This window comes from Triticum aestivum, chromosome 7A, assembly GCF_018294505.1.
Source record: "Triticum aestivum cultivar Chinese Spring chromosome 7A, IWGSC CS RefSeq v2.1, whole genome shotgun sequence".
Lineage (NCBI taxonomy): Eukaryota > Viridiplantae > Streptophyta > Magnoliopsida > Poales > Poaceae > Triticum > Triticum aestivum.
Genome location: NC_057812.1, coordinates 561,062,361 through 561,080,470, shown reverse-complemented (window position 1 = coordinate 561,080,470; position 18,110 = coordinate 561,062,361).

Genomic DNA, 18,110 nt, shown 5'->3' with positions numbered 1-18,110 from the left:
CTTCAATCTTGTATCTTCATAGTCCAACAGTCCGGCCAAAGGATATAGTCCGGCTGTCCGGAGACCCCCTAATCCAGGACTCCCTCAAACACCCTCTAGCTATCTATGCTTTTCTCGTCTCAAACTCTATTCATGCTAGATCACAAAGTTTGATCAAGTCAGATTCAAACCACTCTGTGTGAGGAGCACTTGGAGTCCCCGATTCATCATAGACATAAACTTCCAGAACCTCTTTGTGTATTTCGGTATGACCGAGTCATCCATTTTGGTCACACCGAGATCACTAAGTTTATCTAGGTTTTCAATCTCGGTGCAACTTTTTTGAACTTTTCGGTCACACCGAGTTGCAGTAACCGCTTAAGATTCTGTATCTTGGTGCCACCGAGTTGTTCCACTCGGTCACATCGACAGGGTCGGGATATATAAACCCACGGGTGAGATTTTGGAAATTTCTTCGTAACCTCTTAGCCCGCGCGTATCCTGCGCTGCCGCCTCGGGTCTCCAGATCGTATTCTCGCCGCCAGCGACCTCCCATCGCTGGTTTCCATCACCGTCAACGAATTTCTGCCCCTCCGTTGCCGCCGTAGCAAACTCCGCAGAACTAGGGTATGAGTTCGATCCTTTGTGCTATTCTTTTAACTCCGATTCGTAGCACATTACTTTGCCATGATCATGACCACATATGCAAACAATCCATCCACTGAAAACATCCTTTAGATTAGATTGGATTTGAAGATTTAGGGTTAGGTCTCTGCCGGACTCATCTCGGAGCGACCAAATTGTAGAAATCAGTCTCACCGATTTGGCTTAGGCCATAGCACATTGTCGGGGAAACTGATCCTCGGACACCTATGGGGCCGGCGGACCGGGCCCCTTTCGGTTCGGCGGGGGGCGGAGATTGCACGAAGAGCAGATCGAGGCGAAGCACACGAGCGGTTTACCCAGCTTCGGAGCTCTCCGGAGAGATAACACTCCTACTGCTGCTTGTCTGATTAACTAGTGTTCTTGCTCATGAGAGCTAAGGGTTTTCTGGCTTCGGAGGGAGTCGAGCCTTTTTCCCCTGTCCGAACCCCCTCTACATTGCGCATGGGCCTCCTTTTATACACTAAAGGGGTCACCGACAGGTGGCAATGCAGAGGAGGGTACAAACGTAAAAAGCGAGGTAGTTGATACAGTTACTTGTACAGTGCACCCTACCTAATCCTGACGGCAGGGGACAAGGGCATTAAATGCCCGTCTGAGTCGTCCGAACAGTGCAGAAAAGGACCGTTAGGGGCGTCACCGTTCGCCACGATGGCGATCTTGTCAGCTTCGCATGCCACTGCGCACCGCTGGCTGCACAGCCTCCTGCCACGCGCGCCTAGAGAGGCCCCCAGAGCGACATGTTGGTGGATGCGTTGGAGCGTGGGCACAGAGTGGCCGCCTGCCGCGGCAAGCGCCTTGCCGCTGTTGTTATTTTGTCGGGCCCAGGAGCTCGTCGCTCACCGGGCCTCGGGGTACCTTGTTTAGTATTCCCGGCAAGCTCCTCTTGCCGGGGCCTTGTTGCCTTGCCGGAGCGCGCGGCGCATCGCGGCAAGTTCCTTGGAGTGCCTTGGTCGGCCTTCCCGGCAAGCTCCTCTTGCCGGGGCCTTGTCTCCTTAGCTTAAATACTTTGTTCTTGGATGGCTCCAAGGGAACCTTGGTGGATCTTGGCGTTCGCCCGGCAAGCCTTGTCGCGGGGTGCTGCAACTGTTCGTGCACAAGTTCGGGGTACTAGGGAACCCCTATTCTAGTACACCGACAGGAGCCCCCGGGCCTGGGCCAGACACGGTGCCGAGCGCTGTTGGGCCAGGCCCAAGTCAGGGCACGGGCACACGCGGTCTGGGCCACACTGAATCTTGCTACGTATCCACCGCGCTCTCCCATAACGGCACGCGTTGAATGCGGCATCGTGGGAGAGATCGTGGGTGGTTGTTTATTCGGAAGGCCGAAACGTCCACCCCGTCCCTCTTTATAAGCAGAGGAAACAGGGGCACTTTGTTCCCCCTCGCTGGTTGCTGCTACTTCTTCTTCACGAAACTCCGCCGCTCCCCCCTTCTCCTCGAAGCCAAGAGAGCAGCGCTCCGCCCCCCATTGCCACCAGCATCACCACGCCGTTAATCTTCCTCACCACCTCCGCCATGGCCCCGAAAGCCGACAAGGGAAAGGGCGTGAAGTCGGCCGAGGCGCAGCGGCTCGCGACGCTGCGGAAGGAGCGGACGGTCTTCTCCCCTCAGCTCAGCGTGCAGGAGCTGAGGGAGTACTTATACCTCTTTTGGGCGACGGAGACACGTGCGCATCCGCGCACGAGGGTACTCACGGCCGCTGCTTCGGAGTTGGCTCCAAATGGGTACCCATTCTTCGCGCTATTCTTCTATTGCGGGCTCTGCCCGCCCTTCTCGGAGTTCTTCTGTGATATCATGAACACATATGGCTTCCGCCTCCTTGATTTCACCCCCAACGCTGTCCTGACCATGGCAATTTTCGCACATTTGTGCGAAAACTTTGTCGGTGTCCACCCTAGTGTTGCCCTTTTCCGCCACTACTTCATACCTCGGGTAGAGAGAGGAGAGCCGCTTGCCGGAGGGATTGCTTGGATCTCGAGAGTCGGCAAGAAGGAGGCGTACTTGGAGGGTGAGCTCCGCAGCAAGTGGGATGAGTGGAGAGCGGAGTGGTGCTGGATTGTCGAGGAGAATCCGCAGCCCTTCACCGCCGTGCGCCAAACTCCAATAGTGCGCGGCAATGACTGGAGCAACGTGGCCCCGGAAGACGAGAGGCTGAAGACCGCCATCACTAGGATTCTTCGCCTCAGGCTTGCCGGGCTCACCGTAGGTGCTGTCGGGGCAGATTTCCTCCGCCGCCGCATTGCCCCCCTGCAGGAGAGGGGGAGGCCCGCTTGGGAATTCAAGAATTTGGCGGACATCATGAGGCTGCGGCCGGGCCTCAACTACAACTTGACTGTCTTGGAGCTGGACGCAATGCTCTTGGAGTTATTCAAACACGACCCCTAGCATCCATTCACGCTGCCGAGGGGTGTTGTTCCACTGTGCAACAATTCTTCGCTTGACCGGATCTGCGCCATGATGCCGTTGTGCGATTCACATGGAATCGTTCCAACTTGGCAAGAGCCTACGGATGACGTTGTGCAAGCGTTCTTCGACAACTTGGAGGAGGTGCCGGTACACGCTGACGAGCAGAAGAGCCTCACCCGTGACACCACCGACGAGGAGCTGCAGCGCATCGCCACTAGGGCGGAAGAGGCTGCGGCCGCAGCTGCCGCGGGCACGTTTGGGTTCACTGTGGAGGAGGCGGAGGCTGCGGAGGCGGCAAACCTTGCCGAGCGTGTGGAGGTCATGGGCGAGGAGGAGCCTGCCGGTTCTGAAGCCGAGCCGAGCGAGGCCGGCGAGGAGGAGCCCGAGCCTTCAGAAAACTTGCCGCAGGTGGAGCCCCCGGCCTCGCCAAGAAGGCGCCTTCGCAGGGCCGGGGACGCAGCGGGGCGGCAGCCGGGTCAACAGCCGCCGAGCCGTGCGACGCGCTCTACCGCGGCAAGAAATGTTGCCGCGAGAGCGCCTCACGCAACAGCGGTAACTGGAGCGGGATCTTCCCGGGCCACCGCCACCGCCCCCGCCAAGCGGGCAAGGGATCCTACTCCTCCACCTCGCCGCACCGGAGGAGGGCCGGACTTCGATCTTTCCGCGCTCAGCTCCGACGAGGAGGAAGAAGAGTAAGTTTCTTTGGTGCTCTTGTAGTTCTTCAATCTTGCTGTTTATATCTTGTATCTGACTTGCTCCAATCTGGACTCCTTTCTTTTCAGAACGCTGGCCCAGAGAGCGGCGAAGAGGGCCAAGGCCGCGGTGATCGTCATCGAGGATGACCCCATCGTGTCAGCAGGAGGTGGGTCCGAGACCACCTTGACGGACCCGGCAATCACTCCTCAAAGCAGCCCCCAGCGCAGCCCCCAGCGTAAGTTCATAGTTTAGCCTTCTGCTGCCGGGCGCGCTTGAGTGCTTTTTCCTTTGTTGATATCTTGCTTGTTGACTTGTGCAGGAGCAGAGCAGTCTCATCAGGAGCGCCCGGAAGCTGGTCCCGAAGTGCCACCTGCTTCGACTGCGCCGCCAAGGGAGGAGTCCCCGGCAAGGGAGCGCTCTCCGGCAAGGGGGAACTCTCCGGCAAGGGACGGCACTGCTGATCCTGCGGCGACCGAGGCCGCAACTGCAGATCTTGGCGCAGGTAATCCACTTGCCCAGAAACTTTCCCTTGGGTTCTGCTTCTTCCGTTTTTCCTCTCTTGGATTTTTGATTGATTTTCCTCCCTTCTTCGTTCTTCAGACCCATCTGCGGCTGAGCCAATGGAGACAGAGGGCGCCGGCGAGGAAGGGGCCGGTGCTGATGAGACCGCCGGCGAGGAGGCCGCCGGGGCTGCCGCTGCAGAAGCCGGCGAGGGGTCGGGCGATCGCACTGACGACCCTGAGGCCGCAGGAGCGCCGGGCGCTGCACCGACCGCCAATCCCTCTGCCGCTTCTGCGGAGCCGGGCTCCGAGGAGCCCCAGCCCGGCGCCTACTTGAAGGCCGGTGACAATATCTTCATCAAGCTACCCTGGGCGTCGAGCTCCAGGGCGCCGGTCGAGGGGGAGACTTTCGACGGGGAGGTGCTCGCCTCTGCTGGACTGTCGTTGGTTGACACGCCCAGCAGCAGCAGCGGCGAGCCTGAGGAGGAGCAGCTGCTGCGGAAGCTGCTGTCACTCTACCGCGCCCGGCAAGCCAAGCTGGCTTCCCAGGAAGCGCTTGTCGCGAAGGCGGGAGTTGACATGGAGAAGCGCGCGGAGGAGCTCCGGGGCCACAATCAAGAAGCTCTCCGGTCCCTGGCGCAGGAGCGGGAGCGACTCGACGCGGAGCGCACGGCCTTCCTTCTCGAGAAGGCCGAAGCTGAGGAGGAGCAAAGGCTGGCCGCCGAGAAGCAGTCCGCGCGGGAAGGTGAACTAGTGCAGCAGAAGGCCAACCTCGACAGCTACGAGGAAGAGCTCGCCGAGCGTGAGCAAGCACTTGGCGGGGCGCTCAAGGAGGCAAAGGACGCTGCGGCAATTGCAGAGGCCGCCAAGAAAGAGCTGGAGGAGAAGGTGGCGCAGCTGGAGGCCAACATTGGGAAGAGCGGTGAGGAGCTTGCCGCGCTCAAGCGCGAGCGTGAGAAGGATGCTGCCGCCCACGGTGAGCTGCAAGGTCTTCTCGCTGAGAGGGGCAAGGAGCTCAGCGCCGCAAGGATTCCAAAGCAGACCTGGAGCTGAAGCTGGCCACGCTGACGCAGACGCTGGAGGCCGCCAAGGAACGGGAGAAGACCTTGTCGGAGAAGGTCAAGGCTGACGCGGCGCTGCTGGAGAGCATTGCAGTTACCCAGAACTCGTTCAGAGACACTGTGGAGCACTGGACCGAGGGTCTGGTGAACATTGCCGCAGTCATCAACGAGGAGCTGGCGCAGCTGGGGATGGAGGACTTTGGGTATCCTTCCGACGAGAGTCTTCAACCCAGCGCCAAGCTCAGCCTATTCTTCAAGGGCGTGGCAACGGCACTCCAGCGGCTCCGGGAGAGGATCCCGAAGCAGATGGCCGACGAGTCGTGCAAAATCTGTGTCGGGGTTCTCCAGAAGGTGTTGATGAAGGTGGCCTTCCGCAACCCAGGCCTCAGCTTCACCAATGTCCTCAGGTCCTTGCCGCCTGACGCCGATCTGGATGCGCTCAAGGCCCTTGTCGCACCCATTGTGGACAAGGTGAGCGAGATCAAGAGGGTCGAGGGCGGACGCGTAGACTAGGCCGTCCATTTCTTCTTTTCCCTTGCCGCTGCTAATCATGTTATGAAAACATTCTGTTAGAGCTGCGACAGGTTATCTTGTAATATAACTTTATTTCTGTTATCAATTGCTATGTTATTTCCTTTACTAGATTCCTTCCTTTGTATGTTTTTACCCTACGCTTCTAGGGAACTTGTCGGCGCAGGCACCCGAGCCGCGAGCGCTGAGTGCGGAACTTCAGCAGCCTGCTGGCGGTGCTGCCTCCGACAAGAAACCTTGTCGCGACTAGATGCAGCACACTTAAGCTGTTGAGCGGACTCGAAACAAAGTAAGGGCGCAACTAGCCACGAGTCGGTTCCTCCGCGCACAGGTTTTCCATACAAAGCAGGGTCGTTCGAGGAAGATAACTCAAAAATTTAAAAACTGATTGCTCAAACTTTGGCAACTTAGCTTTTCTGTCGTTTGCTTCCCGGTAAGGCAAGTCTTTGCTTGAACGACGCCTGGTCCATACCACAATCTTCTCCTTCCCCCCCGGCAAACTTGTGTGCGAGAGAACCTTCTTTTCCTTTAAAAAAGGAGAAAGAAGAGAAAATAATAATATGGAGCTCTTCGGCTCGTTACTGCTTACCGGATGTAGGTGCTGCACAAAGTGTCAGATAATCGCATGCAAGAAAGGAACTAATGCATGAAATGGACAAGTTGTGCGGAGCACATGGGGTTCTTTTTATGCACGGGATCTACGCCCGGCTTTGTACAAAGGATTACATGCAACAGCGGCAAGACTTGTACAAAAGGTGGTTGCCGGAACGGGGTTCCGGCAACCGCACCCTATGGGAAGAACTTACAAAGATGTTCTATGTTCCAGGAGTTGCTCACCGGAATGCCATCTTCGGTCTCAAGGCGGACAGCGCCAGGCCTTGTGACCCGTCTCACCCGATAAGGGCCTTCCCACTTCGGCGTCAACTTGTTGGAATTCTTGGCGGACTGAACGCGCCGAAGAACAAGGTCGCCTTCCTCGAAGCTTCTGGCCTTAACTTTGCAGCTATGGTAGCTGCGCAAAGCTTGCTGGTATCGAGCAGCTCATACAGCAGCCTGAAGACGATCTTCCTCAAGGAGCAGCGCGTCGTCTTGTCGCAGCTGTTCTTGCTCAAGCGCATCATAAGCGAGCACTCGAGGCGATCCGTATACGAGTTCCGTGGGGAGAACTGCCTCTGCTCCGTAGACTAGAGCGAAAGGTGTCTGGCCAGTGGCTCGATTTGGCGTCGTTCTGGTCGACCAAAGAACCGCCGGCAGCTCCTCAATCCAGTTTCTTCCGCACTTGCGCAGCCTGTCGAAAGTTCTGGTCTTGAGCCCGCGCAGCACTTCAGCATTTGCCCTCTCTGCTTGACCGTTGCTTCTCGGATGAGCAACAGAAGCGAAGCAGACCTTGGCGCCAAGGTCTTGGACGTACTGCATGAAGGTGCGGCTCGTGAATTGCGTGCCGTTGTCGGTGATGATCCTGTTAGGGATCCCGAAACGGCAAACAATTGACCTGAAGAACTTGACTGCTGACTGTGCTGTCACCTTCCTCACTGGCTGCACTTCCGGCCACTTTGTGAACTTGTCGATTGCGACGTACAAGTACTCAAAGCCCCCGACAGCTCGTGGGAAGGGGCCGAGGATATCGAGCCCCCAGACCGAAAATGGCCAGGATAAAGGGATCGTCTGGACAGCTTGAGCTGGCTGGTGTATCTGTTTGGAGTGGAACTGGCACGCTTCACACTTGGTTACTTGTGCAGTTGCATCCTGGAGGGCTGTCGGCCAAAAGAAGCCTTGCCGGAAAGCTTTGCCGGCAAGTGCCCTTGCGCCTATGTGGTGGCCACATATGCCTCCATGTATCTCTGCCAACAGCTTTTGTCCATCTTCCCGGCAAATACACTTCAATTTCACACCGTTGAGTCTTCTTCTATGCAGTATGTTATCGACAAACTGGTACATACTTGACTGCCGGGCTACTCTTTCCGCTTCTTCTTGCTCTTCGGGAAGTTCTCCTATCTGAAGGAAATGGACAATCTGCTGTGCCCATGCTGGAGCTTGTGGCTCGACAACAAGGACTAAAGGCACATCTGCTGCTGTGGGAACATCCGCTTCTACGGCAAGGACTTGCGGCCCTGCCGGAGCTTGATGTTCCCCGGCAAGCTTGCCGGAAAAAAACTTGTCGGGAGCGTCTGCTTCAACGGAACAAACCATAAGGTTTGCCGGAGCAGACTGCCCCTCAGCATCCTTGGTGTTGATCTTGGGGACTTTCTTGGCGGCAGCTTCGGAGAGCTCTGCCGGAAAGTAGTCACCGGAAACCAACTTCCTCTTCTTGCTTTGTCCAGTTGAGGGCGTTACGGATGGTTGAGTCAACTTGAGCACAAAGATCCCTGGTTCCACAGGTAACTTTAGTGCGGCGCACTTTGACAGGCCATCAGCAATGTCATTCTGAGCTCTCGGGATATGTTCCATTTGTAGGCCGTCAAAGTGCTCTTCTAGCTTTCTCACTTCATCAACATATGCTTCCATCAATGGACTCTGGTAGTTTTTGTTCACTTGGCGGACGACAAGCTGTGAGTCACCCCTGACAATGAGCTTCTTGATCCCAAGGTCTGCTGCGATTCTGAGTCCGGCAAGCAATCCTTCATACTCTGCAGTATTGTTGGTTGCTTGCTCCTTGGGAAAGTGCATCTGGACTACGTACTTGAGGTGCTCTCCGGTGGGTGCGACAAGTAGCACGCCCGCACCAGCGCCTTGTAGCGAAAAGGCACCATCAAAGTACATCAGCCACTCTCTGCTCGCCTCTTTGACGGGGATGCTCGTCTCTGGAATTTCTTCATCTGGGGTTGGCGTCCACTCTGCTATGAACTCTGCCAATGCTCTGCTTTGGATTGTTGAAGTGCTCTCAAACTTGAGGCCAAAGCTTGACAGTTCCAGCGCCCACTCGACAATCCTGCCTCTAGCTTCTGGATTTTGCAATATCCTCTTCAGCGGAAAGCGAGTGACGACTGTGATTTCATGTGCTTGGAAGTAATGGCGCAGCTTTTTCGAGGCCATGAGGAGGCCGAAAAGCAACTTCTGCACACCAGAGTACCTTGATCTAGCCCCCTACAGAAGGGAACTGACAAAGTAAACTGGACGCTGCACCATTCTCTTCTGCATCTTATCATACTCCTGCGCACATCCATCTTTGTCGGGGCCAGAGCTTGTCGGCGAAGCCCTCTGCTTGTCGCTGGATGCATCTGCCGTGGTTGTTGGCTCATCATCTGCCTCTCTCTCCGCCACTAACGCAGCACTAACCACTTGATTGGTTGCCGCTATATACAGCAGCAACTTCTCTTGCGGCTTAGGCGCGACAAGTGTCGGAGTGGAGGATAGGTATCTCTTCAAGTCCTGCAGCGCAGCCTCCGCCTCCAGAGTCCATTTCATTGGACCTGCCTTTTTCAAAATTTTGAAAAATGGCAGGGCGCGCTCAGCGGATCTAGAGATAAACCTGCTGAGAGCAGCCACGCAACCGGCAAGCCTTCGTACATCCTTGACGCGCTTTGGTGCTTCGATCTGCTCAATGGCTTTGATCTTGTCGGGATTGGCTTCAATTCCCCGCTGAGACACGAAGGACCCGAGAAGCTTGCCGGAAGGGACTCCAAACACGCACTTCTCGGGGTTAAGCTTGAGGTTGATCTTGCGCAGATTTGCAAATGTCTCGTCTAAATCTTAATCAGGGTCGCCTTGTTCTTGCTCTTGACCACTATGTCATCCATGTAAGCTTCCACATTTCTGTGCATTTGCGGCTCAAAAGCATGGTGGACTACCCTTGCGAATGTTGAACCAGCATTCTTCAAACCGAAAGGCATCCGTGCGAAGCAGTACGTGCCACACGGGGTGATAAATGCGGTTTTCTCTTCATCCTCTTCTGCCATGAAGATCTGATGGTATCCTGAGTATGCATCAAGAAATGAAAGCATATCACATCCGGCCGTGGAGTCAACAATCTAGTCAATGCGCGGTAAGGGAAATGGGTCTTTGGGACAAGCTTTATTAATATCAGTGAAGTCAATACAAAGTCTCCATTTCCCATTAGCCTTGCGCACAACAACAAGATTGGCCAACCACGTGGGATGGAGCACTCCTCTGACAAGGCCTGCTGCTTCCAACTTCTTGATTTCTTCTGCGATGAATTCTTGGCGCTCCACTGCCTGCTTCCTGACTCTCTGCTTGACGGGCCGCGCATGAGGACAGACGGCAAGGTGATGCTCAATTACTTTCCTGGGAACACCGGGTATATCAGACGGTTGCCATGCAAACATGTCGACATTCACCCGCAGGAAAGCAACGAGCGCGCTTTCCTATTTGGGGTCAAGAGTGGCGCTGATGGTGAAGGTACCACCAGCGCCATCCTCCTTGGCGGACACCTTCTTGGTCTCAGGTGGAGCTGCCATTGCCTTCTTACACTTGCTGGTGGAGCTCGATGGTGCGTCCTCGACGGTAGCGCAGCACTCCGAAGAGGTGCGCTTGCCGGAGTGGGCATCAGAGCTCTTGCCGGACTTGGTCTTCTTCTTCCCCCCGGGAGCTTCAGCGGCAAGTGTCCTGCGTTCTGCTGCGGCTGCTGCTTCCCGGTAGATCTTGTCGGCACAGATAAGAGCATCCTTCTTGTCGCCAGGGACAGAGATGACACTTATCGGGCCTGGCATTTTCAGTACGTTGTACGCATAGTGAGAGGCTGCCATGAACTTGGCGAGTGCCGGACGGCCAAGGATTCCATTGTAAGGTAATGGAAAGTCGGCAACGTCAAATGTGACCCTCTCAGTCCTGAAGTTCAGTTCGCTGCCAAATGTTACCGGCAACGTGATCTTTCCCTTTGGCTTGCTCCTTCCCGGGTTGATTCCTTGAAATGTGCCGGTCTCTTCGAGCTCGCTGTCAGGGATCTGGAGTTTCTGGAGCACCGCGGAGGAGATCAGGTTCAAGCCGGCCCCGCCGTCAACTAGCATCTTAGTGACCTTGAGGTTGCGGATTGTTGGTGAAACCAACATCGGCAAGCACCCGACCGCAGTTATGCGATCCGGGTGGTCCTCAATATCAAAGATGATAGGCGTGCCGGACCATTTCAGAGGCTTGCGTGACTCGACGGGTGGTTCTGCTGCATTAACTTCCCGCACCCACTGCTTGAGCTGACGGTGCGAGGTATGCAGAGAAGCACCACCGTCAACGCACAGGACCTCTGTGGCTTTCTGGAACTCTTGCTCATCCGTCTCCTCGTCATCCATGTCTTCATTGTCGTTATCATCTTCATCCTTGTCGCGGCCGCGAGGAGGTCTGTCTCCTTGCCGCTGCTTGGCCTTGCCGCGGCGTCCTCCTCGGCCGGGACGTTTCTTGCCGGATCCCCCAGCACCTTCCTGGGCCTTCTCCTTGTCGCGCCGCTCGTATTCAGCTTTCTGTTGCTCAACAAGCTGCTCGACTTTCTTACAGTTCTGGAGATCATGGCCCTTGGTGCGGTGGATCTTGCAATATTGCTTGTTGGTGCCGTCCTGCTTGTCGGCGACCGCCACCTCCGCGGCAACCTCCTTGCCGGAGTCACCAGCTTTGGCTTCCTTGGCGCCACCACCGTTGCCGGACTGCTCAACAACTAGCACCTCTTTGCCTTTCCTCCTTCTGTTGTTCCGCCGCCGGTTTTTCCTTGGCGGGGTAGCATCCTCACTGTCAGATCCTCCCGCTCCTACATTCTCTCCGGGGAGTCTCCTCCCTTCCTCAGCACGTGCACACTTGTCGGCCAGTGCATATAACTCACTGACGTCCCTGATCTTGCACATCGCCATTTCCTCCCGCATCCTGCGGTTCCGCATGTTCTGATGGAACGCGCTGATCACCGCGGCAGGGTGGACGTCTAGGATGTTGTGCTGCACACTGCTGAATCTCTGAATGTACTTGCGCAGGGGCTCTCCATCCTTCTGGGCGAGCAGATGAAGATCACTCTCCTGGCCATGAGGCTTGTGTCCGCCTGTGAAGGCGCCGACAAACTGATGGCACAGATCAGCCCAAGAGGATATTGAGTTGTCCGGCAAGTGCATGAGCTAGGATCTGACGTTGGGCTTGAGCACCAGCGGGAAGTAGTTGGCAAGGATCTTGTCATCCCGTCCCCCGGCAGCCTGTACCGCGATGGTGTAGATGCTGAGGAACTCTGACGGATGCGTCTTGCCGTCGTACTTCTCCGGTACGTCTGGCTTGAAGTTTTTCGTGCTGGGCCACTGGACTTGCCGCAGCTCACGAGTGAACGCAGGGCAACCTACCGCATACGGCAGATCGCCTGGTTCCCCTAGCGCATGCATGTCATCAGAGGGCCCAGCGCGCTTGTCGGATTGACGTCGCGCTTCTCTTTGGCGCTCGATGCGAGTTCGAGCGTCTTCTTGTTGCCGATCATGAAGGACTTGGCGTTGATCGCGACGAGCTCGTGGATCCGACGATGCAGTGGAGTCGCTGTCGAGGTGGATCCGGCGAGTCGGCGATCTTGGTCTTCGGGGCGGTGATTGCATGGTAGTTGCACCTCCGCCCGTTTCGTCGCCACCGGCTCGCACCTGGCGGCCATGTCGCAGCGGCGACGCGCTAGGCCGCCGTGGAGTGTCGCCGTTGGCGTAGCCGATGAGACTCTGAATCGTGGCCCTCCATTCGTCGATCTTGTCCAACGTCGGAGGGTAATCTAGGAGAAGTTGAGCTCGCGCCAAAGCTTCTGCTGGAGTGGTGGGTGGCAGTGGCGGACGACGCGAGGAGCGGGACGTGCTCAAACTTCTAACTACGTTAGAAGGAGCAGTATCCCGTCCAGGCGACCGTGCCCCGCTCGTGCTGATATGCTGGCGTGCATGCTGGTCTTGAGCACCCCGAGATCCACCAGCTTGGTCTTGGGCTATCATGCGTATGGCACTGCTAGTGCCATGACGCTGTTGGTCTTGCACCTCCTACGAGTGGCGTGGAACACGTACAGTCGCCGAGATTTGTGCAGCCTTGTTCTTGGACCTGGCGGCATCATGAGCTTCCTCGTCGACGTCCATTCTTCCGCCGGCGTCCATTCCACCACCCGTTTGCTCCAACGGTGGTGGAAGTGACACGGACGGAGCAGCTGCCGCCGAAGTCTTCTTCTTCGGTGGCATGTTGATGAAGGGAATGAAGATCTAGCTCGTGTGAACGCCGGATCAGGTTCACACAATCTCGACGCCCCCCTACCTGGCACGCCAAAGATGTCGGGGAAACTGATCCTCGGACACCTATGGGGCCGGCGAACCGGGCCCCTTCGGTTCGGCGGGGGGCGGAGATCGCACGAAGAGCAGATCGAGGCGAAGCACACGAGCGGTTTACCCAGCTTCGGAGCTCTCCGGAGAGATAACACTCCTACTGCTGCTTGTCTGATTAACTGGTGTTCTTGCTCATGAGAGCTAAGACTTTTCTGGCTTCGGAGGGAGTCGAGCCTTTTTCCCCTGTCCGAACCCCCTCTACGTTGCGCATGGGCCTCCTTTTATACGCTAAAGGGGTCACCGACAGGTGGCAACGCAGAGGAGGGTACAAACTTAAAAAGCAAGGTAGTTGATACAGTTACTTGTATAGTGCACCCTACCTAATCCTGACGGCAGGGGACAAGGGCATTAAATGCCCGTCTGAGTCGCCCAAACAGTGCAGAAAAGGACCGTTAGGGGCGCCACCGTTCGCCACGATGGCGATCTTGTCAGCTTCGCATGCCACTGCGCACCGCTGGCTGCACAGCCTCCTGCCACGCGCGCCTGGAGAGGCCCCCAGAGCAACACGTTGGTGGATGCACTGGAGCGTGGGCACAGAGTGGCCGCCTGCCGCGGCAAGCGCCTTGCCGCTGTTGTTATTTTGTCGGGCCCAGGAGCTCGTCGCTCACCGGGCCTCGGGGTACCTTGTTTAGTCTTCCCGGCAAGCTCCTCTTGCCGGGGCCTTGTTGCCTTGCCGGAGCACGCGGCGCGTCGTGGCAAGTTCCTTGGAGTGCCTTGGTCGGCCTTCCCGGCAAGCTCCTCTTGCCGGGGCCTTGTCTCCTTAGCTTAAATACTTTGTTCTTGGATGGCTCCAAGGGAACCTTGGTGGATCTTGGCGTTCGCCCGGCAAGCCTTGCCGCGGGGTGCTGCAACTGTCCGTGCACAAGTTCGGGGTACTAGGGAACCCCTATTCTAGTACACCGACACACATGCATTTTCGGTCTGATCGAATATTGCAAATTGGTGTGACCGAGTTTGATCTTTGTGAAACCCTGGCAGACTCGGTGCCACCGAACTGTGACTCGGTCTGACCGAGTTCACTAGTTTAGGTTCCAAAACCTGCTTCGGTATCACCGAGTTTACAAATCGGTAGCTCCGAAATGCATTCTGTGGAGAACTAAAACTAAGTTTTTGAGCCATCTGTTTTGCAAAAACTCTACACTTTGTGATGCTCATCCACTCTACCTCATCTATATCCATTCACAGGTTCTACTGTCAGTAAGTTTGCAGAGATGTCTGATCAAAGTGACAGTCAGAGCAGGTCTAAAGAACAAGTGCAATTGAGTAAGGGCACTAGTCCCTCAAGCAGTTCTGATGATGGCAGCAGGAGCACTCCCAGTAACCTGCCAAAGGCAGCCACCAGAACAAGGAAGAAGAAACCCTCAAATTCTGAAGATGAGGACTATGTGGATGTTGAGGAGGAAGTCAGCTCCAAGAAGAAGGTGTTGAAGAAAGAATATGGGTCAGCTGCAACAACTAAGACTGGCTTGCACAAGAAGGCCCTTGCCAAGAGGGTGCCAACCTTAAAGGTAAGAGCCTCGACTACTGAAACCTCCAAGCCAACTGGAGAGGCTGTTGGAGAAGGAAAGAAGAGGAAGGAAAGGGTCAAGAAGACCACTGCCAGAGTGCTTGGTAGATCCTCCATTATGAGAGATCCAGAAGAAGATGAAGAGGATGCTGCACCAGCACCCAAAACTCAGAATCTTATGGAAGATGCTATAAAGACAGGGGCTACTCCATCTAAGCCCAAATATGCTCCCAAAGCTCCAGCTCGGAAGCCCACTAAACCCAAGAGAAATACCAGGAGTATACCTGCTGAGGAAAAGAACAAGGCCCCAGTGCCTGAAGCTGAAGAAGAGGATGATGAATCCCATGTTTTGAGGAAGTTGAAGCCCAAAATTCCTGACCACAATGACGCTAATCCAGTCGCTGAGCACATGCACATCAGGAAATATGAAGGACTGGGATTGTGGAGAGAGTCTGATCCCTATGCTGTTAGGAGGAGGACTGCAGTTGATTACAGGTTTCACACAGAGGAACAACAAGACTTCTATGAGACAATTTTTCTTGACAAGAAGCCCATTGTATGTGACATGAAATGGGTTGATTGGGAATACATCAACGAGAATGAAGATCACTTCTCAGGAGTATATGACAGCTTCAAAGCATGTGGAGTAGATGATTTTGTTGGACAAAAGCTCACAAAATGGAATGATGAGTTGATCATGCAGTTTTACTCCACTTCTCATTTCTATCCGGATGGGTGGATAGTTTGGATGTCTGAAGGTACTAGGTACCAATCCACTATTCAAGAATGGGCCAAGCTAATCAATGCCCAGAGGAACATGAGGATGACTTGGATGTGTATGCCAAGAAAAAGAAGGATCACAACTCCATGGCTAACATGTACAAGGAGATCCCAAATAAAGCTTTGGAGACTCACAAGCTTGGATCAGTACACTTCTTGTTGTCTGGTCTGCCTACTATCAACTGGATCTTAAGGCACACATTGCTACCCAAGTCAGGAGATCACAGGATGATCAGAGGACACTCCATCAACATGCTGAAAATCTTTGATGTCCCTCAGAAGTTCAAGGTTATGAGTCTGATTGTAGAGACAATCAAGAGGATTACTTCTAACCAAAAGAGAAGTTGTGGGTATGCTCCACATATTCAGGAGCTCATCAACTCCAAGATGGGCACGGGAACATATCTGTTAGATAAGGAGCATCTACCCTTACATACTGATTTTGAAGACAACGCTATTGTGATGAATGAGGAGGAACCATCATCAGCTCAAGCACAGGAGAAGAGAGCTAAAGCAAAGGCTGAGAAAGCTACAAGGATGCCAAGTGCAGAAGAAGCATCTCAGGTGTTCCTCAAGTCAAAACAATATCAATTAGGCTATCTGATTCAAGCTACACTAAGGATTGAGAAGGGCTTGGCCACCCTGACTCGGAATCAGGAGAGCCTAGAGAGGATTGTTGAGACAAAATTTTATGATCTTGATCTCAAGGTAACTGAGATACAGACTGCAGTTGAGAAGCTTCAGGAGGAAGCAGACGAGAGGATAGGGAAGGCAACTACTGATGCTTTTTAGCGTGTGCCACGAGGTCCGAGGTCTGCTGCAGTGCCAGTTTCAGACGCTAGAGCTACATTGTCAGCACCAGCAGCTACAACTCCAGTTCCACCTCCAGCACCCACTCCACTAGCTCCAACTACATCGATAGATGCCTTCGTCCTTGGAGTTCTCTCTACACCACCTCCCGAAGACCAAGGCTGAGAGACGCATAACACTATGCATATTCAAACTTTTTGGTAACTTGTTGCCAAAGGGGGAGAAATATGTATAGATCGTAGGCTTCGAGAGAGTGTTTTGCTTCTTTGTCTTTGGTTGAACATTTATTGTGTGAGAAACTTTATGTCCTTATGAGATGCCTATTTGATCATGTGGTTGATCATTTGCTACCTTAATGCTTGTTTGGATGATACTATCTTTTATATCTCCTATATGATCATTCACTTGCTTGGTGATGAGTGCATGCTTTTAATTTCTATCATTTTGAGCGCTCCACCAAGATGTATGTGACATGTAAGAGTAACCCATGATCCTAATCGATTGTGCATTTGCATTCAAAAGAAATCTTAAATGATGCACAAATTTAGGGGGACCTCTTGCTTATCACATACTTCTCCAAGCGACGATGTTTTTCAATCTTATGATCATTTGTCGAAGCTTTGATCTATATGTTGTCATCAATTACCAAAAAGGGGGAGATTGAAAGTGCAACTATCCCTGGGTGGTTTTGGTAATTCCTAACAACATATAGGTCATTGAGCTAATGCAATTTTAAGATAAATATTTCAGGAAAGCTCAATGATTAGCATGGCATGGATTGGAAAGTGGACCCCTCAAAATGCGAAGGACAAAAGATTGGCTCAAGCTCAAAGCACAAGACTCTACATTTTACTTTTCGCGATCCAAGATCACATTGAGTCCATAGGAAAAGCCAATACTATTAAAAGGGGGTGAGGTGTTGCTTAATGAGTTACTTGCTCAAAATGCTTAGTGAAATGCTCCAAAAACCCTCAATTACTTTCCCATATCCATATATGTCCCAAACCAAAAGTCAAACTCGGCCCCACCGAAATCTTCTATCCGGCGCCACCGAGTTCACTCGACATAGCCACTGCCACAAACCCTAGTCACTTCGGTCTCGCCGATAGGGATCTCGATCTCACCGAGATGAGATTGCAACATCTCTGTTTCCCTTCGTAACGTTTCGGTCCAACCGAGATGAGCGATCGGTCCCACTGAGATTGCAATGCAAACTCTCTGTTTACCCTTCATAACGTTTCGGTCTAACCGAGATGAGCGAATTGGTCCCACCGAGTTTGTGTAATCGGTCTCACCAAGGTTACGTTATACCCTAACCCTAATGGAATCGGTCCCACCAAGTTGACATGTCGGTCCCACCGAAAATCCTAACGTTCACATTTTGAACTAAATCGGTCTGACCGAGTTTTATAATTCGGTCCCACCGAGTTTGGTGATTTGTGTGTAACGGTTAGATTTTGTGTGGAGGCTATATATACCCGTCCACCCACTCTTCATTCATGGAGAGAGCCATCAGAACATGCCTACACTTCCAACATACATTTTCTGGGAGAGAACCACCTACACTTGTGTTGAGGTCAAGATATTCCATTCCAACCATATAAATCTTGATCTCTAGCCTTCCCCAAGTTGCTTTCCACTCAAATCATCTTTCTACCAAATCCAATCCTATGAGAGAGAATTGAGTATTGGGGAGACTATCATTTGAAGCACAAGAGCAAGGAGTTCATCATCAACACACCATCTATTACCTTTTGGAGAGTGGTGTCTCCTAGATTGGTTAGGTGTCACTTGGGAGCCTCTGTCAAGATTGTGGAGTTGAACCAAGGAGTTTGTACGGGCAAGGAGATCACCTACTTCGTGAAGATCTACCCTAGTGAGGCAAGTCCTTCGTGGGCAATGACCATGGTGGGATAGAC